Genomic DNA, 27,680 nt, shown 5'->3' on the forward strand with positions numbered 1-27,680 from the left:
GCAGGGCAGAATACAAGGAGCCATCAGAGATGGGGACTTGCTTGCATCTGGGTGTCTGTTACCCGTTGCCGCTAATCCTGATTGGCAAGTCTGAAGTTTTCCATTTCCGGGTCTGCATCTGGGCCCCTTCACCCAGGTTAGGCTTTCCTTTGCTGCACAGGAACCCGGTTACATTTGGTGAATTTTTTTTTTTAATTAATTTTTACTGGAGTATAGTTGCTTTACAATGTTGTGTTCATTTGGTGATTCTAACTAATAACATTTCACATCTGGAAGTCTAGTTTTTCCAACACTCCACAAGTACTTTCTAAGCTCCTAATTCATGCCAGGCTCTGTTCTAGGCTTTGGGGACACACTGCCAAGCACGACAGGCGTACTCCTCTGCCTTGTTGTACTGTCTAAGGATGGGGGTCTCTTGCCACTTTGCACACAGACGTGATTTATTGCCTGTCTGGTCAGACCTTCCTATGGGTGAACTCACATTTTAATAGAACACACTGAAGACATTATAGCAAAGAGTTTAAGAATGCATGAGTCAATCCAAGATGGTCTCAATAATAATAATAACAACAGGCATAGCCTGTACTCAAGCCAACATTCTTCCCTCACTCCCAATATGTGCCTTCCTTTCTTTGGAATCTGACAGACCTCAATCAGGCCTGGCTCCACCACTGACCCTGTGACCTTGAACAGATTATTAATCACTCTGAGCTTCCACTTCCTCCTCTGTAAAAGGACGGTATCAATAGTTTCCTACCTCGTAAGGCTGCGGGGGGGATTAAGTGAAGTGCTTCATGCAGGAAACTTAACAAAATGAAAAATCTAAGGCAATCAGCCTGGGGAGATACTCTGAAGCAAAAAAGCCTCCAAAAGTTGCCTCTTCCACCAGCTTTCTCTCCCAGGAAGCTTCATGCCGGGTCACCATCAACTATGCCTCACCCACTTCAACCACAGGCTGGAGGGGTCAGTGGGAAGTACGCCCCCTCCCCACCCACTGTTTGCTTGGTTGGAGAAAACTGAGCATGAGATTGGAACCCCTTCAGCTGATACAGTAACAGAGGGTGGGTGCCATCCTGCATCTTCCCAGTCGATCCTTTACCTCTAAGAAGTTGTTTCCTCCATGACAGAATTGGTCTACTTGCTGGTCGTGTGCACTTTTGCAATAGTTTTCAGGTGGCACGAGCTTTTCTCTGTGCTTCGCCTAACCCTTCCTTACCCAGCCAGAAGGCAGCCTGCATAATGCGGGGGAGCACTGGCACGGGAGTCAGGGCATTTATTTACATTAGAGAGTTGGCTGTTTATCTCTTTGCCCTCCTCTGGGACTTGGTTTCCTCAGGGGTAAAAACCTCAGTGGATTAGATCAGGGGTCAACAACTTTTTAAGTAAAGGGTCAGAGAGAAAATATTTTAGGCTTTGAGGGCCACGTAGTCCATAGAGTCTCTGTCACAACTATTCAACTCTGTCCCTGAAGCGTGACAAGAGCCACAGGCAATACATACATGAATGGGCATGGATGTGTTCCAAAAAAACTTTATTTACAAAAAAAGCTGCAGGCTGGATTTGGCCAGAGGGCCATAGTTTGCAAACTCCTGGATTAGATGATCTCTTTTTGGTACCTTCTAGGTCTGAATTTCCATAATTTAATTATTCAAGATTCATCTCCCATCTGGCCTTATAGAAAGTTCAAAGGCTAGGAAGTTCTAGGTTGAAGTTAAAAGTTCAAGAAATAAAAATAACAGCTACCAATTATTAAATGATTGCTATGTACCAAGTATTCTGCTAATGGCTTTATGTGCATCATCTCATTTTGTTCTCCCAGCCATTTGTTGAGGTAGATACTATAATTAATCCACTTTATAGGTAAAGACATTGAGATTTCAGCAGTCTAAGTAACCCACTGAACATCATAAAAATGGGAAGTGGCAGAGCTGGGATCTGAACTGTTGTTTGACTCCAAAGTCCTTGCTTCACACTACTGACTTATGGGATTATTGCAAAGTTATTCAGAGACCCACCCCCACTGGTCGCTTCACCCCCTACCCTAGTTATTCTTCCATGAACCCTCCAGAAGTTCACGGGAGAAATCCTGTCCTTGCATGCCACATAAATTAAAAGACTGGCCTAAAAATAACACAAGAGTTCACAACACTAGATGACAAATTGCTTTTTAATGCATAATAATTGACTCCTTGATCAGCTCAAGACCTCGCGGCAGCGGCGGCTGGAGTACCTACAGCATGCCTTATTTGGAAGGCGATCACAGGGCAAATGCTGGACCTGCTGATGCGGTCTGCAGTCTCTCACCCGGCAGGACACAGCCCTGTTTAAAGAATTCTTTCAACTAAGGAGGAGGAGAGAAGAGAAGCAGCAAGGACCTACATCTTACCATGGTTTATCACAGTTAAACTAACTATACTCAGTATCTTGTAATAACCTAACCGATAAGGGAAAATAATCTGACAAAGAATATATATAGATATACATACGTGTGTATAACTGAATCACTGTGCTGTGCACCTGAAACTAACATGACATTGTAAATCAACTATACTCCAATAAAATAAAAAATAAATACATAAAAACTCGTCATAAACAAAACTCTCAAGAAACAGTGGCCTTGGGAAAAAATCAAAGGGCAACTTAGAATGTGCATCAGTGAGGCTGGCTGGTCTCATGGGAGGTGTTTCAAGGTGGGGCACCTGCTGAACAGCTCCTGGGCTTCTCACTCTCTGCACCTTCAACAGAGTCTCCTTGAGCAACTGACAATTATTAATACTATCTCTTTAGGACCAAGATGGACGGAGGTTCGCGATCACAGGGGTGTAGGCTTTGGTGCGGCCGCCGTTCCCTTCCCTGGCTTGACATTAGACAGCTGCACTCTCCAGAGAGTTCTAGTGTCCAGAGCAGCCACGGTGAAAATGTTAATGCAACAATTCAATGAATATTTAATGGTCTCTCCTGAGCTTGCTGATGCGATTAAGCAGGAGCCTCATTACTAAAACCTATTTCCACCTCCTCTTTAATTGATGAGCAGTATTCCTTTACGCTAACACACAGCGGGTTTAGACACACTGGAGTCATGAATACACTAGGGACAGGAACAAACCATTCCATACCAGACCATCAAAACTCAGCGCAAGTCATCTTCTGGCGAGAGGCTTTGCCCTAGTCCCCTAGTGTGAGAGACAAGCCTGAAACACAGTGAGACAAGAAGCCGCCTCAGGAATATGCATCAGCGATTCCTAGGGTGATGGTAAAATGCAGAGGAAGGTGCACAGGAAGGGCCCTGAATCCATTTCTCACCTCCTAACCAACCACGGCTAGTTATTATTACTATGGTAGATTATATAGTATCTTTGGCCAACAATAATTTTTCTCAGTGGACTTCATCCTTCCCACCCACATGGCCCTAGTCATTCTTTGAACCCAGATCGAATGTCACCACCTGTGGGAAGCTTTCCCTATCCCTCCCAAGTCAAAATGAATCATTCCTTCCCTCGTAATCCCATGTGCTTTGTTGAAAATGCTCTCACAGCGTTTATCTCACCGGATGACTTCAGTATTACAGTCAGGAACGGCACAGTTGAAAGTGAAATCTCAAGTCCAAATGCCTAGGTTACCAGCTGTGTGGTCTTGGGCAAATTACTTAAGCTCTCAACACTGTGTTTACTTATCTTTAAAATGGAGATGATGATGGTACCCCAAAGGACTACTGTGACATTAGGTGAGACAAATGATTGGGTACTTGGCAAGCACTCAACTGTTCTCTCTCTAATAGCTAGATACCCATATCTGTAACCATATCCATATCTATGCATCACACATATGTGCATATACACATATTTGCATATGTATACATACACATATATACAGACACAAAAATATGAGGTTTCAGATTCCTTCTACATGTATATGTAGAAATATGTAGTGTAGTTTAAGTAGTATATGGAAAGAATCTGAAACTTCATACCTAGCTTCTCACTCAGCATAAGAAATTGTGAATCTGGTTGGCTAATTCTAAGCCATAGGAGTGAGGAGGGTCACTTTAAAAGGCCGCATACCCAGGCACTGTTTCCTTGCTCCCATGTCCTTCCTTTCTTGCAGTTTGGTAGGTCAGTGAGCTTACGACAAGGCCTGCCACCTTCCTCTCTGCGTGCGTGCCTGAGCTGGCTGGTCACTGCTCTTGTTACCTGTTCTCTGCAACTGGAGAGAAGGTTTGGTAGCATCTTAAAATATGCACTCAGGTTTAGGGGGAGGTAGGAGGCCCGATTTTGGCTTCAACCACAGCCATGGGCCCTGGTCCAGCCTTCACAGGGCTCTCCACTGAAGGATGATGGGCATAATCCTTCCTTATAGGTACCCTGGGAACATCTTCGGAAGGAGCAAGGGTAAAAATCACCCGTCACCTCATTTCTACTATTGTGCATGTGTACCTCCCCACAAGGCTTGAGGGCAGATGCAGGGAGAGGGAGAAGAGACCTTGGGGCTGGGCAGACCCGGTTCATACCCAAGTCTGCTCCCACAAGGCCTTGGGGAAGATGCTCATCTCTCCAATGCTCACTTTCTGCCCTTGTTACATACGGCAGAGAACTCTAGGTACTCATCCCGACCTCTCTCCTGCCCCCTCAGGAGCAGGATTCCAGCTGTTCTCTAAGCACATTAACAGCTGGAAGAGATACTACATTTCCAAGCCTCTTCTGCAGAGCGGTGTGGTCATGTGACCAAGTTCTGGCCAAGAAGATGGTAGTGGGATTGGGTGGGACTTGGAGAAGTCTCCTTAAAAAAGAGTAGATGGGTAGGGAGGGATAAATTAGGAGTCTGGGATTAACATATACACGCTACTATATATAAAATAGATAGCCAATAAGGATCTACTGTATAGCCCAGGGAACTATACTCACATCTTGTAATAACCTATGATGGAAAAGAATCTGAAAAAGAATATATATATACACACACACACACACGTGTGTGTGTGTGTGTGTGTATAACTAAATCACTTTGCTGTACAATTGAAACTAACACATTATAAATTAACTATACTTCAAAAAAAATCCCCAAAAGATTAAAAAAAAAAAAAGAGATGTGCTCTGCTTCTCCCTTTTTGTCTTGCTGCCTGGAATACAGATGTGGTGGCAGCAGCTGGGACCACGCAACAACCCTGAGGAAGGGAAAACTTACCCTGAGGTTGGCAGGGCTGGAAAAAAGAAACCTGGGTCACTATGACTTAGTGAAGCTGCCAGACCAGCCCTATACAGCCACCTCTAAACTTCTTTTACAGGGAAAGAAACAAATGCCCAACTCATTTATGCCACTGGTGAGTTTTTCTCTGTCCTGGGCAGCTCAGCCTATTTGTTACTGATAAATAAAGCTCAGCAATAATGTAAATAAAACTACAGCCTGCAGCCCACCACCTGTTCCTGTATGGCCCATGAGCTAAGAGTGATTTTTAGAGATGACCATTTTTAACCAATGTGATGATAGGAAATGACAGCTCTAAACCCCACCACCTCAAAAAAGAATTCCATTCTTCTCATTAGTAGACCTGTATTATGAAAAAGTTACACTCAATTATTATTATATTTCGAATTTTTTCAATAAAAATGTTGTAGAAATCTGTTTTTTCATTACATCAGTACCTACATACTGTCCTCGATTTTGCCTCGTCTTTTGCAAAATCTAAAATATTTACTGTCTGGCTCTTTACAGAAAACATCTGTTGACCTATGGTATAGAAAAGTCCCAAATACACTGCTAGTCATATAGAAAATGCTCAATAAATGACAGCTACTAGTATAATTAAATCTCCAAAAAAGCTTGGCACTGAAGTTATTACTCCATTATTTCTTCCTCTTTGCGAGATATTATAATCCTACAGAAAAGTCTGGCTTAATTCTTTGCTGACTTGAACAGATTAAAAAAAAAATCTTCCAGTCAACCTCACCCTTCCCAAGCATCTTCACTTTCTTTCCTACTTCTTGGTCACCAGGCAATAAAAAATAAACACGAGAGCCTAACAAAGACACTTACAATGTACTGTTTCCCATGCCTCCCTCCCCACTCCACCTGTCATAGACACATATCTTTAAGATCACCTAGCCAAAAAAGGGACAAAATGGGTAAGACAAAGCAACAAGTCTAATTTCATTTAGATTCCTCTGGAATGTCTTTGTAACTGGGCCTACTATCCATCCTACATTTCCCCAGCTAACTCCAGATATGACAGGTGTAAATTGCCCATCTGACACAAATGAACGGAACCCTGGGCAAAGCCACATATATGACTCCACCATTCACCACATGGCACTAATGCTTCAGCCATGACCAAACTCAATCTGGGCATCTAGAAAGAGCTTCTCGTGGATGTAACACCAGGAGCCATTGAAATATGAGTTCCAACCTTCTCCAACAGAAGTAAAATTATATGGTTGAGTTAAATCGCCAGTTCCCAAGCTTTCTGGGCGACAGTGCCAAGTGTTTGGCTCATGCCCATGTCGCTCTGCCAGTCTGTGCCAGCTCCCTCCTCCATCCTTCTGCCCCCAACCTTCAGTTGGACACACTCTGATCTGTAAAAGAGTTTGGGCTGTTACAAATACCAGGCTTGGGGTTATGAAATGGGGGTGCAGGATGAGTGCAGTGGAGGCCCCCGATGGAGAAAGAAGGGGACTCTTGTGGGCATCAGGTCTCTCCTGAAGGCAGTCAGGGAAGCAACGTCTGCGCCCTGGCACAGGGGCGTGAGTAAATGAATGAGGTGGCACCAAGTGGGACTCTGGGAGGCGGAGCTGTGTCTCTGGCTGGGTGTTGACTCCTTCACATTACCACATCCGGACTCAGCCCACCGGAAGGCAGGCCAAGGGCAAAGTATTCTGGCAAGTGCGGAGGCTCAAAAGATTTCAACACATCAAGGAAAGGGAGCCTTGGCCAATGGCTTAGGAGGGTGGTGGGTAGGCCAGGGAAGGGATCAGTTCCTTTAGATCAGCCAAGACCCTTGGTTATGAGTTCTTCATGTTGCAGAGAATCTGAAGCAGGCAACTGGGATGGCAGGTGGGGGAGAGAGTTCTTGATTAAAAGTATCATGTATTTTGTCTCAGCGTTAAATGTTCCCCAGGAGGATGTATCAGAATGTCTGTTACAGCATTCTCTGTAACAGCCGCTAACTAAAAACTAACCAAATGCCCACAGAAAATTGAATGGGTACGTTGGGATTTATTTAACAATGGAATACTACACAACAATTAAAATGAATGATCTACAACCGCATACAACAAAATGATTGAACCTCACAAACAGAATGCTGAGTGAAAAAACCCAGGTACAAAAAGAGTATGATTCCATTTGTGACAAGTATAAAAACAGGCAAAACCTACCACGCTAGAAGTAAGGGTAGTGATCAGTGGTAAGAGGGGGGCAGAAGGGCCGCTGTGGCACTGGTGACATTTTATTCTTAATCTGTATGCTGGGAACATGTGTGTGTTCACTTTATAAGCATCAGATATGTTCACTTGAAAAGATTCAAAAAATATAACTTGGCCTTTGACAGATGGGGAACCATAGTTTGCCAGTCTTGAAAGGAGCCCTGGATATTCTGGGGATGAGGCACCGATATAACTTCATTTGACGATAAGGTTCAAAGAGAAGGGACATGATAATAGTGGTAGTAGCTGTAACAACAGTAAAAATATATAATTATAGTAATAAGCTAATATATATTCAGTGCTCACCTGTGCTAAGCACTTTGCAGGTATTACCGCATTTAATCTCTACAATAATCCTATGAAGTATGGGCAATGACATCCCATTTTATAGTTGAGGAAACTAAGGTTCTAAGGGGTAAAGACATGCGCCCTGACCCCTGATTTAAGCATGTGGCTGGCGTGCCGGTTGGGGAGAGCTCTTGGCAAAGTGAGAACTTGATCCAGGCCTCCTGACTTTTGAGTCAATATGCCTCTGGGTGGTTGAAATATGTCCCCCTAAAGATATGTCAATGTCCTAAGTCCTGGAACCTGTGAATGCTACCTTATTTGGGAAAAGGCTCCTTGCAGATATAATTAAATTAGGATTTTGAAAGGAGAAAATTATCCTGACTTATCCGAGTGGGTCCTAAGTGTCATTGTGTAAGTGTCCTCACTAGAGAAAGGCAGAGAGAGAGAGATGTGACACACGCACAGATGAGAAGACAATGTGAAGATGGAGGCAGATATTACAGTGATGTGGCCACAAACCAAGGAACACCAAGGATTGCTGGCGGCCACCAGAAACTGGAAGAGGCAAGGCATGAATTCTCTCTGAGCCTCTGGAGGAAGTATGGCCCTGCCAACACCTTGGTCTTCAAACTTCTGGCCTCCAGAACTGTGAGAGGATAAATTTCTGTTGCTTTAAGCCATCCAGTTTACGGCAATTTGGTAAAGCAGCCACAGGAAACAAATACACTCTCCATCATCTAAACATCGTACAGCATCATGTAAACAATGTTCTACAAGACGGCCACACGAGTGTCCCTGAGAAACATCCTGGGATCACACAGGTTTGGGAACTAATGTTCGACAGTTTTCTTTACAGTTGGACTTCTCGGAACCTTTTATGTGTTTACTGTGTCTTATGTGTCTTTGAGAAGGCGGTATGGTAACACAGAATTTCCCAAACTTAACTGGAAGATCCCACTGGCCAGTCCAGGGAAGGGCTGCAGTATGCCACGCTGAAAACACTGATGAGACCCACGAGGGGACAAAGGTCTAAAGATTTAAGAGGTGTTACTTTGCCAAGCTCATGATTATTTTTTAAAGTCCCCCCCAAACACAGCATAGTAGTTGTCAGATCAAGAGTTAGACTGGATGATCTCCGTGGGGCCTTCGAAATCTAACAATTTCTAATTCTTTATGTATAACACCAGAGATGGTTCTTGCCCATGGCAGACATTGCTAATCAATCACAGCACAGTCCCCTGAGCTCTGAAAGGGCCCCCTAGTCCTCCTTAACCAGAGCTCCAGGCAAATAAAACCTATGTACTATTCCTGTCCTAGTAACTCAATAGACAGTTCAAATAAATAAACCGTGGCTTGTGGGATTTCAGAAATGCCTGTGTTATTTTCTTCCTGCCCAGGAAGGACAACCTCATTCCCACCGACATTTGTTGATTTTCTTCCCATTTCTAGAACATACAATCCTTTGCTCTGATTTTTAAAAGAGAACTGCAGTAATGATACTGGATGAGAGCCTTTGGGAGCAGGGAGGGGAGGGTTTGGGGCACTCTACACAGTCTAACCTTTGTTCTCTTGGCAGAATTTTCTCCAACAAATTAAAGTATATATGTGTTTACTGCCTTCTGAGCCATTCATGGAAGTTGCAGTTGATCTTAAAAATCTTTGCATCCAAAGTCAAATCCCAGAGCAGCAGCTGCATCTGATTAGACTTCCCTGGCAGGAAAGTTCAGAAGCTCAGGGTCTTCAAAGAAAACCATTAGTTGGGGGGTGTAATTTTAAAAGGTGAGGAACCATGAATGCCTCACGCCTACTGCAAGAACACCTTCCGCCAAGGGGTGTACAAACCTCTGCAAGGGGCAACTATCACTGACCTTGTTTTATAATTAAAAAAAACAACTGAAGGTCAGAAACATTAAGTACGTGGATTTAGTGAGGCTATGAAGTTTTTTAGTCGTTCCATCCCCCCAAAAGGAAGAGGGAGTTGAGAAAAGGAGGAGAGTAATAAAAATAATTTTAAAATTTATATTAAGTAACAATTTTCTTGCAGTTGCTATGTCAGACACTGAGCTAGGTCACGGTCAGTCAGCTCAGTCAGCCCCTACTAGGTGGCAGGAACTGTACACTGAGGATGGGAGTTGAATAACATAGTTCCTGCCCTTCAGGGACTAGGAGGGAGTGGCAGACACTTGTCACATTGAAAAAAAATTTTTTTATATCTTGAGAAATGCTCTGGACAAAAAGTAACATGGTGTGTGGGGAGGGGGGCGGGGCTTGGTGACACAAAGCCGGGCAGGAAGTCCTCTTGGCAGAATGACATTTAAGCTAAGGATGTCAATGATGAGAAGCTGCCAGCCGGGCAAAGTTCTAGGAGAAGCGCATTCCAAGCAGAAAGAAGAGCAAGTGCAAAGGCCCAGAGGCAGGCAGGAACTTGGGTGTGAAGGGCCACTGTGGCTGGAGCATGTGGACAAGTGTTTGGGGAAGGAGACGTCCTTGCAGAGCAGACAAGGGGAAGCTCTGTTAAGGTGGCGGGGAGGGGGCCATCCCGCAGTTCATGGTAAAGTGTTTGGATTTTGCTCGTATTGCAATGGGAAGCTGCTGGAAGATATTACATAGGGGAGGGGTATGATCTGATTTAAGCTTTAAAAACACTCGGTACTGGGGAAGGTTACTGAGTAATCAAGGCGAGAAACGATGGTCACACACACTAAAGTTGTGCCTGTTGAGATGACGAGCAGCGCTCCATTTGGGATAAACATCTTTTCTATCATATTGTTTACTGAGGTGTAATTTACATACAGCAAAATGCATATCTTATGTGTAGAGCCTGATCAATTTTGACAGATGCCTGTATCCATGAAACCCACACTCTACTGAGAATGTAAAGCATTTTTTGTACCCAAGGAAATGACTTCAAGCCCCTTTCCCGTCAGTCTTCCCTCCCCCTCCCCCCTGTTCAGTGTGGGATATATTTTTGAGGTAGAGCTGAAAAGACTCACTTCCATGGGATTGGACATGGCAGTGTGTGGAAAAGAGAAAGATCAAATATGCCAAAAGTCTGTAGCTCAAACAACGGGGTGCCTAGAGGTGCCATTGCCTGATGCGGTAAAGGCTCGGGGAGGAGAATAAATCTCCAGTTGTGCTCTGACACATCAGGTTTGAGAAGCTCAATGAACACCTAAAGAAGACGCTGAGAAAAGAGTTCAGTCTGTAAGTCTGGAGCTCAGGAGCGAGGTCCAGGCCGAAGATGGAAATCTGTTAGTCATCGCGTGAAGCCATGGACTGGATGATGTCAGCAAGGGAGTGAATAAAGATGAAAAGGAGAAGGATGAGGACAAAGAGGACGAGAGCAGTCCAAGGAGAAAGAGCAGTAAAGGAGACTGAGGCAAGAGGAAGGTGCGGCAATGGGATACATCTAAGCCTGCCGAAGCAAGAGTAAAACCACAGCAAGGCGGGAACGATGCACTCACACAAATGTTCCTGGCAGGTGGAAGGCAACCTCCGCATCTCTTAATTTATTTAACCATCCCCCTAACTCTGTAGGGTAGGTCTCATTATCATTCCCATTTCACAGAGAAGGAAATGAGGTTCAGGGAGGTACTGACTTGTCTAAAGGCTAATAAACAGAAGAGCTGACATCTTGACGCGTAGCCGCTTTCCCCCAAGCGCGTACTGCAGCACGTTAACAAGTCAGGCTGCAAAAGGGTTCTGGGGTCATATTAGCATGGAAGACGCAAGCTCATAGTTAAACAGGTTTCCCCACTCAAGGGCTCAAAGCCTTTAATATGCTAGTATGAACTGTGATTCCTCCAAAGAGAGATGTAGGGTATTGCATGTTTCAAATATACATGGCACCATGTTTATGCTTTCTTGTTTGGAAGAGCCATTCGCCCAACAGGTGTTTCCTAGAACACCGTAGGGGAACCATTCGTTGCCAGAAGGCAACAGGATCACGTCTTCAAAATGTGTTTGAACAAAGTCCAAAGTGTTTCCACAGACATTATGTCACTTGTACTCAAAGGAGAAAGGGTTGACATGAACATTCCATTTAACTGATAATGGAGGCAAAGTGCATGAGGTTAAGTGGTTTGTCCTGTATCACAATCCTGCAGCAATTAAGCAAGAGAAATGAGCCCCGGTTCATAAGCCCAGGGGCAAGAGAAATCAGGTCAGGCCAAGGGGGAATCAAGCAGGAGGCGTGAATGAGGCTCCTCCTCGCCTCTGCCCCTTTCTTTACAACTCTCCCTTGGTATTGGCTTTCGGCAGGAATCTACCTGGGGGGAGGGTGTCAGTTTACACAGAAGATGGAGGAAAAAGATGGGCTCCAGGTGGGCTCAGGTCACAGGCATGAGGAAAAGGCTTCAGCCCTGTTAGGTGTGTGAACTGGGAAGGGTCTTGTGGGAGGAGCCTGAGGGAAGTGTCTGGAGAGGAGGAAAGAGGTGACACTGGGGACTGTGGAAGGACCCACTGAAGGACACAGACCTGCCTTAAGGATTCCAAAAGCTGGGGGACTCAAAAGCGCCTCACAAGTAAATCAATCTGACCTTGAGTCGTCTTGGTTCAGCAGTTAGAGAACTGAAGGCAAATTAGTCAGATGCTTCTCCAGTATGAACGTGAACCCCTACACCCCCATGCAGCCCTCCCGCATCCTGCCACAAGGGGCCCTCGTGGACCGCAGCTGCGTACTGCATGCCAACGTCACAGGGAAGGGTGCAGCAGAGAGAGTTGTGGGGAGGGGTCACTAGGTCCAAACTGTAAAGGGAAGACCACACAACCACCAGGAGCATAAGCGTGAGCTCCACGGATACTGAGGTTGGACAGTCACAGGTTCCAGTCCCCCGCATGGCCACTTAGTAGCTGTGTGACCCAGAAGAGTTACGGAACCTCTCTGAGCCTACCCTTCCTCATCTGTGAAACAGGGGTGATAACAGCACCTACTCCGCAGGGTTACTGTGAGGATTTTAAGCGATCAGAAGGGAAAAGTCAAGTGTGTCTCAAGGTAGAGTCCAAGGTCTCACTTGAGATGCTTCTTAAAATGCAGATTTCTAGGTCTTACCACATCCCCCCTGAAACAGACTCTCTGAAGAATATTCTTATGTGCAGGAAAGTCTAAGAAAGATTGATAAGACACGTAGTCTGTACCTGGCAAAGACTCAGTAAGTTAATAGCTATCATTCTATTTATCGCTATCATCAAGTATAACATGCTAATATGAGACCTTTTCTCCGGGCTAGACAGTCCGACGGCTCAAAATTAGAATTCATCCGAAATCCAGCTCAATAGATATTCACTTATCCTCAAAAGCCTAAACAAAGCCTCAACCACTGGAAAAATTAAAGGTTTTGTAATTACAGCGGCCTAGGTGAATGCAAAGGAATCTTCTGTTAATGTTACCAAGAAATCAAGTAGTCACCTTTTTTTTTTTTTTTTTTTTTTTTTTAAGAAAAAGTAAGTAGTACAAGGCAAACTTTCAAAGACGTGATAAGCAACGTCACGTACACACTCCCTGATGTTTGGCATCTTGCCTGGGAAGGTGCTTTGGCAGGAGGAAGACCCTCGTGATGGGTACGATGATTTCTATACACAAGCTGGCTGGTAAAAGTCAAACATGAAGCAATTCTCAAAGGCCTCTGGGCTATACTTGCAGGGAAATCATTCATGAGCTTTCCCAGACACTGAGTCCCACAGTACCTGCGGCCGTCTGTTCCCTCCAGCGCCCCTCTATCTTCCGTATCTTCTGGAAGACATCCAGATACAATCTTTGCAAAAACGAGTCTTCCTCTGCTTGTCACACAGAGCAGCAGGATATGAAAAAAGAACATCACTCCAAAAAACAAACAAACAAAAAACTGCACAGTAATCAAATGCTAAGTATCCTGGGAAAGAATCCCTTGCCACTTAGATTCTGAGAAAAAAAATTAAAAAAAAAAAAAGCAAAGAAACTTTTTTTGGAACATTACATTTAAACTCTCCATACAATTTCCATCAAGTTTCATTATATTCAACTAGGATTGCCATTCTGTGTTTTGGTAGCTGAAAAAAAAATTATTCCCTCTGCTTCCTCTCACTGACTCGGAATATCACGCTGAGTTTATATGCACCCAGAGCTCTCCTATTTGATTACACAGCGAGGAGGTGCTTCACGTGACCAGGTACCTTTCAGGAAAGATTCAGAAAACTAGCTTGGGGTGCAGAGCGTCTCTAAGATTTGGTTTTCCAAAATTATTAAAAACGGCAGATCTCTGTAAGCACTACACAAAGCAGGGCACTGGACCCCCTGGTTGTCCCTGGCTGCCTTTTAATTGCCCCATCTTCACGTTGGGGGTAAACGCAGCACAGAATCACTCTGCCTTCTCTGCAAACAGTGCTGCAAAGACCATAAATGTCACCACCAAATTGGTGAGTGCTAGTTCAAACCTTTGCCTCTCATTCCTTGATACATCTGTGTCCCTACGGATAACAATCCAGGCTTAAAGGAAATCTTGGGAAAAGGAGCCAAGAGCTTTTCCTGCTAAGGCTAGTGGGAGGAGGCCAGTGGGGAAGTGGGCTCGATAAAACTGTCTCAAAAATAAGTTCCATCTTAAAAAGCTCATGAAGGGACTGAGAGAGTTATTTCAGTTTCTCAAATGGAAGCCCAACCCCAAAAAGAAAAAAAGAAAAGGTTTGTTGAGGGAGAAGCTTGAAAGGCTGGGAGAGGTTGAGGGTATCACTGCAGAAAGATTGCCTGGTAACAGAGCTTTCTTGTATTACACCCAAAGCTGTGTACCATCTGAGGCTGATTCAGGAAAATACTCAAATCTCCTGGTAATTTCCTGCAGACAAGACATTTAATCATCTCCAAGCCTCCACCGCAAGAGAGAGAAAAAAAGCAAAAAACCTAAACCAAATGATTCACACTCTTAAAAATGAATCTGCCTTCGGAACAAGAACTGTTTTCTGCTCTTGAAAAGCAGCCACGATTTGTTATTCTAACAAAGTGTTCCCTTCCTCCAAGCAGAAATAAAAGTCGCTCAAGGAGGGCCTGTACTGATTTCTGTTCAGCATTTCTTGAAACTTCCATCCAGTCAACAGTTTCTCCTGGCAGGTTCTCAGAAATCCAGGGAGAGCTGGGTAGTCAGTGACTAAGAACACAGGATTATTTTTATAAGCTTTCCCCACACCCCCACTTTCTGGCCCCATGGGAAGATGTTTTATTGTAGGATGAGCAGAATTAGCTGTACATATAAATTCTTCACTGCTCAGCTCCCTTGACACCTTTATCTGAATTGCCTAACGGCTGGGAAGATTTGGCAATTGATGATTTGAAAAAGGAAAGGCCCAAATCCTCCCCAAGTGGTATTTGTTCTGTCTGTACATACAGGGCTGTGTCCATCTCTCTAATTACTCAGCTAGCTGCACAGATAAAAACATCTGTTTGCAGAAAGCAGGGAACCCAAAGTATACAAATGAGTCACACAACACCCAAACAACCGCAAATAAAGGTAATCCAGCAAGATGAGGGCTGTTACAAGCCAAAATAGTTTAATATGGGCGGAAATGGACTTTGGCAATCCATGCATCAGACTTTGCTCCAATTTTGGAAGGCTTTTCTTCCAGCAGCCCAGCAGCCTCATCTTCCAAAGCAACAACAACAAAACCCAAAGAACAAACAAACAAAAACGACCAACCCGCTGGCCCTCTACATTAGGCTTCCAAGTTCTTCCTTAGGTACACATGAGCAAACAGATTGGGGAGAGGGAGGAAGCTGAAAAGGCATCTTTTAAATAATCCTTACCCCTCCCCCAGCCCAATCCCTATAGATTATTTTGGTTTTAAAATTTCCCAGGATACAGCTGCCTAGGCACTCCAGATTTGCATGATCTCAGGTAAGTCTCCCAACAGCCAAGAGGGTACGTTTGCAATCCTGGGAGAGCAGGGTTCCAATGAACTCCCCCCAACAGCTTTCCCCATCCCACAGACTCTTTTCTCAGAGCTAGGAAGGCCAGGAGAGGGGGGCCTCTCCCCTACTTCCACCCCCAATTCAGAGAGAATAAATGAACACATTTCAGAGCTGCTTAATTACAGATATCCACCAAGGAGAAAAGCAAGGAATTTTTAAAGTTCTAGGAAAACGAGCAATGAGGAATGTGGGGAGAAACACATAATCTTTTAAAGTAGACCTTCCTGGAGACATGAAACATTTTTTGAGAGTGTAAGGGAAATAAATAAGTAGGTCATTAACAATACATACATTTTAAGTACTTGAGGGAAATGAACTGTAAAAGAATAAAGGCTGTTTAAAAAGCAAGTTCAGGGACGTTTAAATGTTTCCCTCGAAGAAGTCCTAATACAGTAACAACATGATCTCTGTCTCGTGATACTGTTACTATTATTGGTTAATCAAGTGCGCAAAAGCTGGGAGACGCTCAGATCAAAAGGACCCCAAGGTCCCCTCCCTATAGCTCATGACCTCCCCAGTGTCTGTGTGGCAAGGCGCATCTCTCCCAGAGGTTACTGTCCCAGTTTAAGGCCCCCTTTCCTAGAGAGGGTGGTGAGAACCAGGAGCCCCCGCGCCCCAGTGACCCCTCCGTGCGCCCTGGCCCTGGGGGGCCACTTACCCGGCTCAGCCTTGCATCGCTCGCCGCTGCGGCGCCTCCACCGCCGGGAACTAAGGGGCTGGGGGGAAGGGGCCGCAGACCCAGGGGCAGGGGATGCGGCTGCGGCTAAGAAGACCGGCGGGGCGTCGGCCGCCAACTGCCCGGAGCCAGAGGGGGCCCTGCAGGGGCTCCGCGCAAGGGAGGTGACATTCCCGGGGCGCGGTGGTGGCAGCTGCTTCCCTGCGCAGCTCTGGATCCAGGAAAATCGCTCAGGTCCCCAGGAGGGACGCTTCCAGCTCTCCAGGCTGCCTCCCAGCTGCTTAAAGGGACGCCTCCCCACCTACCGCTGCGCTTATTGGTGAAAATTCCAAGCTCCAGGCCAATCCTAGGCCTGTTCCCAAATTGAGATTTCAATCAAGGGAGCTACTGCTTTAAAATTAGAAAAGGCTGATGGCGGTGGGGGGTGGGGGTGGGCTTCAGCCACCTTTCCTCAGAAGCAGAAGGAAACAGGCCCTCTGGCCCTTGCACGTGGAGGTCCCCAGAGCTGGCAGTGGCTGCAAAAGCAAAATTATGGTGTACAGCAGAATACACGAGGAAGGCCGGGAACCCCTTCCATCTGACTCGTCCTTCAAGGCTCATCCAACTTATCACAGATTTGGAGACCCTCTATTGCTGGGAAGAACCCCCCAGCTAGGTGCTTCTAAATTCTCCCCATTATTACCCCCTTCCGGGGCACTCATCACAGTTTCACTTGTATTTTTTTTTTTTTTTTTTTGCTTTATCTGTCTCTCCCTTTACACTGTAAATTCCACCACAGTTGGGATGTTTCCATTCCTCATCACACTGTTATTACTTCCTGCCTGGAACACTGTGAGCTCTCAGTAAATATTTGTGGACGGAATAAATGAATGAATAAACAAAGGAATGAACAATGATACATCCTATGTTAGCTGTGACAAGTGTTAATTAAAAGGCAGTATTCAAGAGGCCAGGTGTTTCAGTGATAGCCTCCGCCTCTTACTAGTTATGTAACCTGTGCCTTAGTTTCCTTGTCTGTAATGCATGATCATGAAATCTCCCATCTCACAAGGTTGTTGTAAAGATGGTATTAGCTCATATCTGGACCACATGCTGTGCCCACTCAATAGCTGCAGACTATTGGATAGTCAAGAGCTAGTGTTATTAATGAAATCAAAATACATTTCCTGGGACTTCCCTGGTGGCGCAGTAGTTAAGAATCCGCCTCCCAATTCAGGGGACCCAGGTTCGAGCCCTGCTCTGGGAAAATCCCACATGCCGCGGAGCAACTAAGCCCGTGCGCCACAACTACTGAGCCTGCGCTCTAGAGCCCACGAGCCACAACTACTGAAGCCCGCACGCCTAGAACCTGTGCTCCGCAACAAGAGAAGCCACCACAATGAGAAGCCCTTGCACCGCAACAAAGAGTAGCCCCCGCTCGCCACAACTAGAGAAAGCCCGTGCGCAGCAACAAAGACCCAAGCAGCCAAATTAATTAATTAATTAAATTTAAAAAATATATATTTCCTGGGGGGTTGGGATGGTCTGACTGCTGGTTTGGCTTCTTGGTATTAGTCATTCACGAAACAGATGTGAATTCAGTGCCGACTCCGTGTCAGGTCCCGTGCAAGGTGCTGAGGTCACCAACTCCTAGTGAGTGGGAGTGTGCATTAGGGTTTCCTAGAGATACAGAACCAGTAGGATATATAGAGAGATATGTGGAGATTTATTATAGGAATTGGCACCCATGGTTATGGAGATAGAAGAGTCCCATGGTCTGTAGTCTCCAAGTTGGAGAACCAAGAAAGCTGGTGTTATAATGCAGTCTGAGTACAAAGGCCTGAGAACTGCGTGCCAGTGGTGCACGTCCTGGTCCCAGTCCAAAGGCCTGAGAACCAGGAGTGCCAATGTCTGAAGGCAGGAGAATATGGAAGTCACAGCTCAAGCAGAGAGAGCAAATTGATCCTTCCTCTGCCATTTTGCTCTCTTCACACCCTCAATAGATTGGACGATGCCCACTCACATTGGTCAGGAGGACTCTTCTGTAGGAAGTCCACTGATTCAAATGCTAATCTCTTCTGGACACTCCCTCACAGACACACTCAAAAATAATGTTACCAGGGGCTTCCCTGGTGGCCCAGTGGTTGAGAATCCGCCTGCCAATGCAGGGGTCAGTGGTTCGAGCTCTGGTCTGGGAAGATCCCACGTGCTGCAGAGCAACTAAGCCCATGCGCCACAACTAATGAGCCTGTGCTCTAGAGCCCGCGTGCCACAGCTACTGAGCCTGCATGCTGCAACTACTGAAGCCCACGCACCTAGAGCCCGTGCTCCGCAACAAGAGAAGCCACCGCAATGAGAAGTCCGCGCACCACAACTAGAGAAAGTCCACGCGCAGGAACGAAATCCCAATGCAGCCAAAAATAAATAAAATAAATTAAAAAAAATAAAATAAAATAATGTTACCAGCTATCTGGATATCCCCTAGCCCAGTCAAGTTGACACATAAAATTAACCAGGGTGGGGGAGAGGGGAGAGAAAGAGACAAAGAGAATTACGTTAAATGATAGTCAGCAAAGACATATGATCAGGAATGTTTATTGTAGGAGAGTTTATAATATCACAATAACTGAAGACGATCATCCAATAAAAATAGGGGGAATGGTAAAATTATGGTACATGTATTTCATGGAATACTATACCGTTATGAGAAAAAAGAGGCAGAGTTAAATGCACTAATAAACAATGAACTCCAAAATACATTAGTAAGTACAGTGCAGAAGGTAAAATATATCCCTGCTTGAATAAATAAATCTCCATGTATTGTATATACATATGTATGCTCTATGTGCATAAAATGCTTCTAGAACTATGCCGAAGAAAATGATAAATGTTATTATACCTGGCAAGGTGGTTTGAGAACTAAGCAGGTCGAAGATGGAAAGGAGAGTAATATTGCATCATATATTCTTGTGTATTATTTGATTATTTTACTATGAGCTTGTAATAAGCTCCTATTTCTGGCAAGATGGCAAATGATGACAGCCTGAAAATTCCAACCCTTCAAAGACCCTAGATATGCTAGGTAAAATATAACAAAAATTATTTTAAGGGCTTAGCTGACTCACAATTAAGAAAGGAGAGTACCCAGGTGGTAGAAATAAAGAGGTAACTACAAACAAGAATGATGAGCATGCAAACTCACGCTGGGCTATGAGGTAGAAGGGAAGGTGGCTGGCAACAGGGGAATGGTTTGTCTTAGTTCCCTAGGGGCTAGGATTTGAATGCCCAAGCAGGACAGAATAGGAGGCCTTGGAACAAGAAGAAGCAGCAAGTTGTTAGTAGACCCCTAGAGAAAACCAGGAACACTCCCTGAGGACTGCACCCTCAGTGAACAAACAGATTAGAAAAATTGTCAACCAACCCAAGGAAACTTGTCTTTCTATCTGTGTTCTGAGCAGGAGGGAAACGTTTAAGTTGAGAATTAGAAACACTAGGCCTATGCCTTTCTTGAGAGTGGAGTATGAATTACCAAAGGCAGAATCAGAAAACTCCAAATGAACAGTTAATATAAAATTTGGTCCTGTTCATGATATGCCAAGAATTCTCCCACAGAAGCAAATGAAAAATTGCCCTGGAGAGTCAGTCCTGTAACCTGGGCTAAAACTGGCCCTGCAAAGCATGAGCTCCCAATAGTAAATTACAAAACACAGTGTCAAAGGTCACAAGTCAACAAGCATGAGGATCAGAGGCTCAAGAGTTAGAGGTCGTAAAACAACATTTTGGAAAAGAACATTAATAAAGATTAAAATGGTTAAACACAATAACGCTAGAAATGGAAACTCTTAAAAAAAAAAAAAAAGACACGATGCCTCTCTATCCCCACAGAGTCATTAAAATTTCAAACTCAATGGAGAGGTGAAACAGAAGGCTAAATACTGCTGAAGAGAGAAATACAGATCTCACTACATTACACAAGATGAAACACAAAGGGATAAAGAGGTGAAAACTATGAAAATGAGGTTAAGAGATACAGAGGATAGACTGAGAAGGGCCAACATATGTCTAATAGGTGTCCCGTTGGGAGAGAATAGACATTCAGAAGAGGCATAATGGCTAAGAATTTTCTAGAATTTATAAAACTCATGAATCTTCAGATTCAAGAAGCACAAGGCAGGATAAACATAAGAACATCTGCATGTATTAATCACTCATAAAAGTACAGTTAATAAAAGACTGAACTGAGGAAAAGTGAAACAGTTTGATAATGCAATGACAGAGTTAAGCAGAAGGCACTTAGTAGTATTAAAGAGAGGCAACTCTGCCATTCCACATTTAGAGGTGGACTATATTTCCCTAGATCTTTTATCCCCAAAATTAATGAATTCTGAACTATAGAAGGTTCTTACAGGCCTAGCTGTACATTAATATGGCTCCTATGTGCCAAGGTGAAGTGGCAGAGAACTCCTGGGAAAGCTGTATTCATTCCGCCATTAAACAAAAGTGGCAGAAAAAAACACAAAAAAACAAACTAACAGAAACACAAAGCCCCTGTCCTCAGGAATCTTACTCTGGTGGTAGAGGAAGCAGATAAACAGATCGAGAGTGTCATCATAAGGGAGCATAAATGACTATAGAAACACAGAGGAAGAACATCTCAACCAGCCTTGCAGAAAAGTGGTACCTGATGGAAGGCTTCCTGAAGGGGGTAACATCTACACTGAGGGAGTTGGTACCCTTTGGAGGAAACACTTGAGAGTTAGGCTTGGCTTTAAATCCCAGTACTGCCACCTATCACCTAGTGACCTTGGCCAAGTTATGTAACTTCTCCAAGCTTCATTCATCTCATCTGTAAAACGGAATTCACAGCACTAGTCCTGGGGTTGTTTTGAGGTTTAGGGATAATAAATGTAAAGCATTTAGCAGAATGCTTGGCCTAAAATTAATATTTACTAAATGGGCAGCTGGTGCTATTATTAGATGAAATTCAGTGCCTGGGTGGGAAAAAAATGCCTTCTGTTTTAAAAGGTGATTTTCTTCTGAAAGCTGAAGAAGACAGAGGCTTCAGCCTATTTTCATGAAACTATCTTGAAGACCACTGAATATTTACTGAATCTACTCTGCAAAAGTAACATTATCATGCTATCAAAATTTAAAGAGTTATCCAATCTGGTCCTTTTAATAAAGAAACTTAAAATATAGTTCCCCCAAAATAATTAATGAAGGCTGCATATGTTAAGTGTCAAATATGTGATTCTCTTCTGTGATAAATCCCAAAACCAAGACAGAATTCTTCTCTTTATCATGAAACCTTCAGATTCCCAACCACAAATCAAGTTGAAAGAATTCAGAGTCCAGCAGGGAAAGACTGGACCCTCCTCAGTATTACTCAACAAGTTTATGAATGACCTGGACAATGGATGGAGAGGGAACTCGTAAAGTCCAACCAACGATGCCGAGTTGCTGGGTCCTGCCAGTGCTCGGCAGATAAGAACACAGAGCGATCTAGCCAATCTGTAGCAATGGCCTGAATTAAAGTAGAGAAATTCAATAATGGCAAGGGTTGCGCCTGCCCTTTGGAAGAAGCACTGAACTGTGCAGTCTTAGAGAGGGAAGAATTGGCCAAGGCCAAGCTTTCCATTCATTTCTTCATGCATCATTTAACAAACATGTATCTAACGTCTACTAAGAGAAAGGGTTTGCCTTATAGGCTGGGTAAACAAGGAAAAACATGAATTATACATGATGCCTGCCTTCAAAGAGCATAAACGTAGTGATCTGAAATCTTCTTCACTTGAAACTGCCCATGCCCTCCAACATCTTCCTGCTACCATGCAGTGGTGATCTGACATTCATAAACCATCTTAAGTTTGCACTAGAGACTAAACCCCATCATGTTTCACAATGGCAAATAGATTTCATCTCTTGGGCTAACACTGATCGATTAGTAGTGGATTCCTGGAGTGCGATTTGATAAGAAGTCTGAGGCTACATATGGCAGGAAAGCATGCTGTGATTGATTAGTGATGTCTGTCATGTAGATGGAGAAGGAGTGACAGCACTAGTGCTATAAATCTGACATCTCCCATCTAGTCCAACCCCCTCAATTCCACAGATGAGAAAACAGAACAGATCTTTCTTTCTTCCTTTTTAAATTCAGCAACACTAGCAGGGGCAACTGAGGAGAACCTCCATATCTGAAATGTTGCTGAGAGAGAAAAAAAAATCTAGAGCTTGGAATATTTCTGATGAGCTTTTAAGATATGCACTCAAATCCTTTAGCAGCCTTTGTATTCTGCAGCAAACAGACTAAATGGAGAAAGCTACATACTTTGATCTCCTGGTTAGCTACAAAGAGCATCCCTCCCACCCCACTAGACACACAAAGACTACATAAAATATATATACTTTGAGTATGCTTGAGGATTTAAAATGCATTGGGGGACAGAAATGTCTATAAAATGAATATATTTCAGAAATACCAAGTGAATAAATACCGAGAACAGCAATTAACATGTTATTTAAGAAAGAACAAAGATTTTTATCATTTTATTCTGTTAAATGGTACCGATATCATCAGCCAAAGGAAGGAAAAGAAAAGCTCTTATTTATTTTCATAAGACACTTTATATCCTGGGGACTCTGTAACACTAACTAAGGAGATAGGGTCTGTCCCTGTTAAGCATTTCCACACCCAATCTATAAACACTCACAACCATCACCCAGTCCTATCACAAAGAATCCTGGCTCATTCCCTGCGAAGGACAGAATGGTATAAAGGGACAACTGATAAGCAGGAAGCCCAACCCCAGCCTGATTCAGATACAAAGAACAAATTGTAGCATTTGATTAATATGCCAGCTCTTCTGTCATGCTAACTGCAAAGTGAATTCTATGGAAAACCAACTCCTTGAGAAATAGGTCTAATTAATTCAGTTACATAAACTCCAGTGAAATATTTGGGGGAGGAGATGGGGAAGGGGGGAAGGGAGGAAGGGAGGGAGGAAGGGAGAGAGAATATCAGAATGAGAATGAGGAGAAGGACAAGGAGGGCAAGAGGGAGGGAGGAAGGGAAGGAAGGAGGAGGGAGGGAGGGAGGAAATGAACAAATGAAAATAAATGATTGAGAGAAGGTGAAGAGAATGCTCTGGAGATCACTGGGTTTACCTGGAGGCCCCCAAAGATATGTTCTGACTTAAGGTGATAGGAAACCTATTTATATTTCAATCAAACACTTTGTTGAAGGTTTGGGTAAGATATTAAAAGATGAACAACTGGGAATTCCCTGGTGGTCCAGTGGTTAGGACTCCACACTCTCACTGCCAAGGGCCCAGGTTCAATCCCTGGTCGGGGAACTAACATCCCACAAGCTGTGCAGAGCAGCCAAAAAAAAAAAAAAAAAAAAAAAAAAGATGAACAACCACCAACAACCCTTTAATGCATACGTTGGTCAGATTAGTTTTTCCCCCCAAGACTCACTCATTTGCATACCACCTTCAGGATTTCTGCTAAATCTGCTTTTACTAAATACCATGTTCATGCTTTGTCATATTGAATGTGCCTTATATTATTATTTATATTGAATAAACAAGTTGTGGGACATCCAGATCATGGAATACGACCCAGTGAGTAAAAGGACCAAACATAAGCAACAAGATGGATGAATCACAAACACGCAGTGCTAAGAGAAAGATGGCAGACTGAAAAGGCTACCTATTGTATGATTCCCTCATGTGACATTCCAGAAGAGGCAAAATTATAGGCACAGAAAGCCAAGGGTTGGAGGTGGGAGGTGGGATTGAGAAAAATTTAGAAGGTGATAGAGAACTGGTCTGTATCTTGGATGGGGCACTGGTTACGTGACTGGATGTATTTGTAAAAACTCATGAAACGGTAAACCTAAGAGTAAATTTTAATGTATGCAAATCTAAAGAGTGAAAAACAAAAACAGACAAAAACCCAAAAGTTAAAAACATCCCTTGTATCACTCTGGCTTTTATTATTCCTGTATTAAGCATTTTCCTATTCTTCTGTTTTTGTAAAGATGTTTAACAAATTACTCAAAAAATAGTTACTGAGGAGCTGTGGCATGCCAAAGGCTATGACCACGACGTTGTTCTTTCTCAACTAAAAAGGGAGATGATCAAGTTTTAGAGAAGTGCCAACTCTAGCACCCAAATGAGATCTCCTTGTCGATGTACTTACGAAGTTTAGAACACTGAAAAGAGAACTGTTTTTAACCGTGTAACTCAATGTTAGTTAATTAATGGATTCTGGACCACCCCAAACCATGTCACATTGTGGGAAACAGTGCTAGAGACTGGAAGCTCCATGAGGGAAGGGATTGCATCTGTCTTATTCTGCACAGCGATCTTCAGCACCTAACACAGCAGACACTTGATAACTATTCACAAAATGAATGAAAGAAACCATTCAATTGTATCTCATGCTCCATCCCTGCAGGAGAGAAGACTCCTGAGGCAGTTCAGTTCATCAGTAGACAGCTGGCTCCTGGATTAAGTTCTTGCTTACAGTAAGCTGGCAGCCGATACGCCACCAATGTGGATCCCAGAGAGCCAGGCCAGCCAACCCTTCCACTCAGTGTCTTTCAAAAACCTGAGTCTTTATCGTCTATCAACCTCATCTATGCACTGTTCCTCATGGGACACGGCTTCAAACCAACCCTTTTGCATCCCCGCCACTTAAAACTGTGACACCCCAATTAAATGAGAATGAGGAATTATTGTCAGTGCTGTTCGGTGAGATACGGTCCCGTAAGAAAATATCCATGCTTTTTAGAGAAACCTGCTTAGGTACGTAAGGCTAAAATAACATGATGTCCGAGATTTGCTTTCGAATACTTAGGAAGGAGAATAGTAAAGAAGAGGGGGAAGGAGGGAGGAACCATAAGCAAAAGGAAAAAGAGATCGATGAAGGAAATGTAGCAAAATTTTGATAACTGTTAAATCTATTACATAGGGATTCACTGTACTATTCTTTCTACTTCTGATTATGTTTTAAAATGTTCTTAATAACGAAAAACTTTCAAGCATGATTTGACCAGGGCAGAACAGGGTGGGTTTATGCCCTTCTCGTTCCCGATTCAGTGATTCTAAGATCATATTAATTTGATTCACACTGAGCTGTTGACCAAAACCTGTATAAATGTAGACTGTTTGTTTTTCTTTTCCCTTCATGTGTCTCTGACTAGAATCTATCTACTTTATTCTACACCTGGGTAGCTGGGTTTCTGGCTCCAAGTGCAGGTCTGTTCTTTTTTTATTTTTTAATTCAGCCCGTCATCCCTGTTCATGCCGGAATTTGGGACTCTCAATCTGCTTCCTAATGCCAAGTATCACCAAGTACATTAGTTTCCAAATGCCAGACTATGTGTATGTAAGGACCATCTGCGATTTTGTCAATTCTGCAGATTCCTGGACCCCGACCCTGGAAATTTAAATTCATTATGTTTGGGACAGGGCCCAGAACTTGAATTTTTAAAGCTTTCTTAAAACCAAACTAATATATTCATTACTTCTCCATTATATTATCAAGTACGTTAGAAAAATTGATGAATGATACCTAAAGATTGAACAGAATCTCTTGATTATTACATTTGGGGGAGGGAAGAAATGGAAATATTTATATTATCTTTGATTACTATTCCTAAATTGAAAAGGCAAACTTTCCAGTTCGCAGGGGAAACTGATGCTTCTCAAGCTCTTAAGAGCACTTCTAACAGAGGCAATCTGTATGGGTATGAGGTCTAGGTATCAGCATTTTCATTTTCTGCACCTAAATCTTGACATCTCTTTCCTTGGTGGTTATGGGAACATTCTGGCCCTGCATGTTCAGGTATATTACTTTGGAGGTGTATGCCACATTCAGCCATGCTCACCTGCATCCACTGTTGTGTTTTTTTTGGCGGGGGGGAGGGGTGGTCATTCCTTCGGCATTTGGAAAACAAGGAAGCATTATGCAAATGAATACCCCTCCCATTTTCTCCCACTCTCTGACTATACAGGAACTCTCTCACTGAATCCTTGCAACAGACCTTCGAAACAGCAACTATGAAGATCCCCATTTTTCAAAGGAGGAAACTGAGGCACAGAAAAGTTAAGTGACCTACCTCTAGTATACACAGCTTGTAAGCGGCTGGGATGGGAAACTGAGAACTAACGGCAGTTCACTGCTATGAACTTTTCAGGCGCTCAGACATTTTATCCATCCACCTGTCCACCTCACACTTACTGAGCACCTACTATACACCAGCCATTATAGTAATGAGCTCTGGGTGCACAGATATAAAAGAACACAACTCACACTCAAGAGGAACTCAGTCTGTGGGAGAGAGACAGATCTGTTATACATACACTGATAAAACAAAGCATGGAGCGATGTACCCTGGGTATGAAAAAGTACTGTGGAGTGAGTGACCTGGACCAACACAAGAAGGTGATGGTAGCAGCAAGTCTCAAAGAATGAGGAGGAATCCTTGAGGTCGAAAAGGGGAGAAACACATTCAGGCAGATGAAATTCAAGAGAAGCACATTCAGGCTTGAACGAGACCCGAGAGTGGCAGGAAGGAGACACTTTGTAGAGCTGATCAACCTTGGCAGTACTGACACTGGGGGCTGGAAAATTCTTTGTTATGGAGGCTGTCCTGTGCCTGTAGGATGTTGAGCAGCAGCCTTGGCCTCTACCCACTAGATGCCACTAGTATCCCTGATAGTTACGATAGCCCCAAATATCTCCAGATACCACCAAATGCCCCTAAGCAGCAGATGCACCCCATGGAGAACCCGGACTCCTGGGAAAGCCTGCCTGTATGCGTGAAAAGAAAGGAGAGCGAGAAAGGAGAGTTTGCCAGTGACTGAAAAAAGGGAGAGGGAGGTAGTTTGGGCCTAGATCATGAAACAAGCCAGCCAATCAGGCCCCTCCAATTCTACATCACCATCTGGCCACTCTGAAGTTCATTTCCTTTAAAAGGGCCTCCTCCCAATTCCAGGCTGTGCGTGCAATCCACATTAGAAGATATAATTTTGATAATTACTTTGGTTTCCAGCTTGGACACTTAATGCCTACTATCTAACCATGTAGGAGGCAGAATTCTGAGACGGCCCCCAAGACTCCTGCCCTGGGGAATACACATGCCTTCTCTCAAGTTTTCAAACACTAACCTAGGTGCTGCTGCGAAGGAATTTTGCAACTGTAATTTGAGGTCCCAAATCAGTTGACCTTAAATTAAGGAGATTATCCTCAAGGAGCCTGACCTAATCCTATCACCCCTTGAAAGAGACTGGGATCTTCCTGGACACACAGATTGAAAGGGTGAGGGGCATTTGATGTAAGAGAGATTCTTAGTCATTGGCTTTGAAGATGGAGGGAGCCA

The 27,680-nt window shown here is 43.8% G+C and overlaps 1 protein-coding gene across 2 annotated transcripts in view; it reads right to left on the minus strand.

Annotated features, from left to right (window-relative positions):
- The window catches only part of PRICKLE2 (prickle planar cell polarity protein 2), a 401,122-nt gene that overhangs the window by 209,289 nt on the left and 164,153 nt on the right, over nucleotides 1-27,680 (minus strand). Inside the window, exon 1 of one of the 2 annotated variants that reach the window (XM_082412165.1) lies at nucleotides 16,295-21,435. The exons of the other annotated variant lie outside the window; for it this stretch is intronic. The gene's annotated coding sequence lies outside the window, so the exon portion shown is untranslated. Of the gene's footprint in view, nucleotides 1-16,294; nucleotides 21,436-27,680 lie in introns of those variants that run through there. 2 annotated transcript variants of the gene reach the window in all.

The sequence above is a fragment of the Balaenoptera physalus genome, assembly GCF_965194825.1.
Source record: "Balaenoptera physalus genome assembly, chromosome: 11".
Lineage (NCBI taxonomy): Eukaryota > Metazoa > Chordata > Mammalia > Artiodactyla > Balaenopteridae > Balaenoptera > Balaenoptera physalus.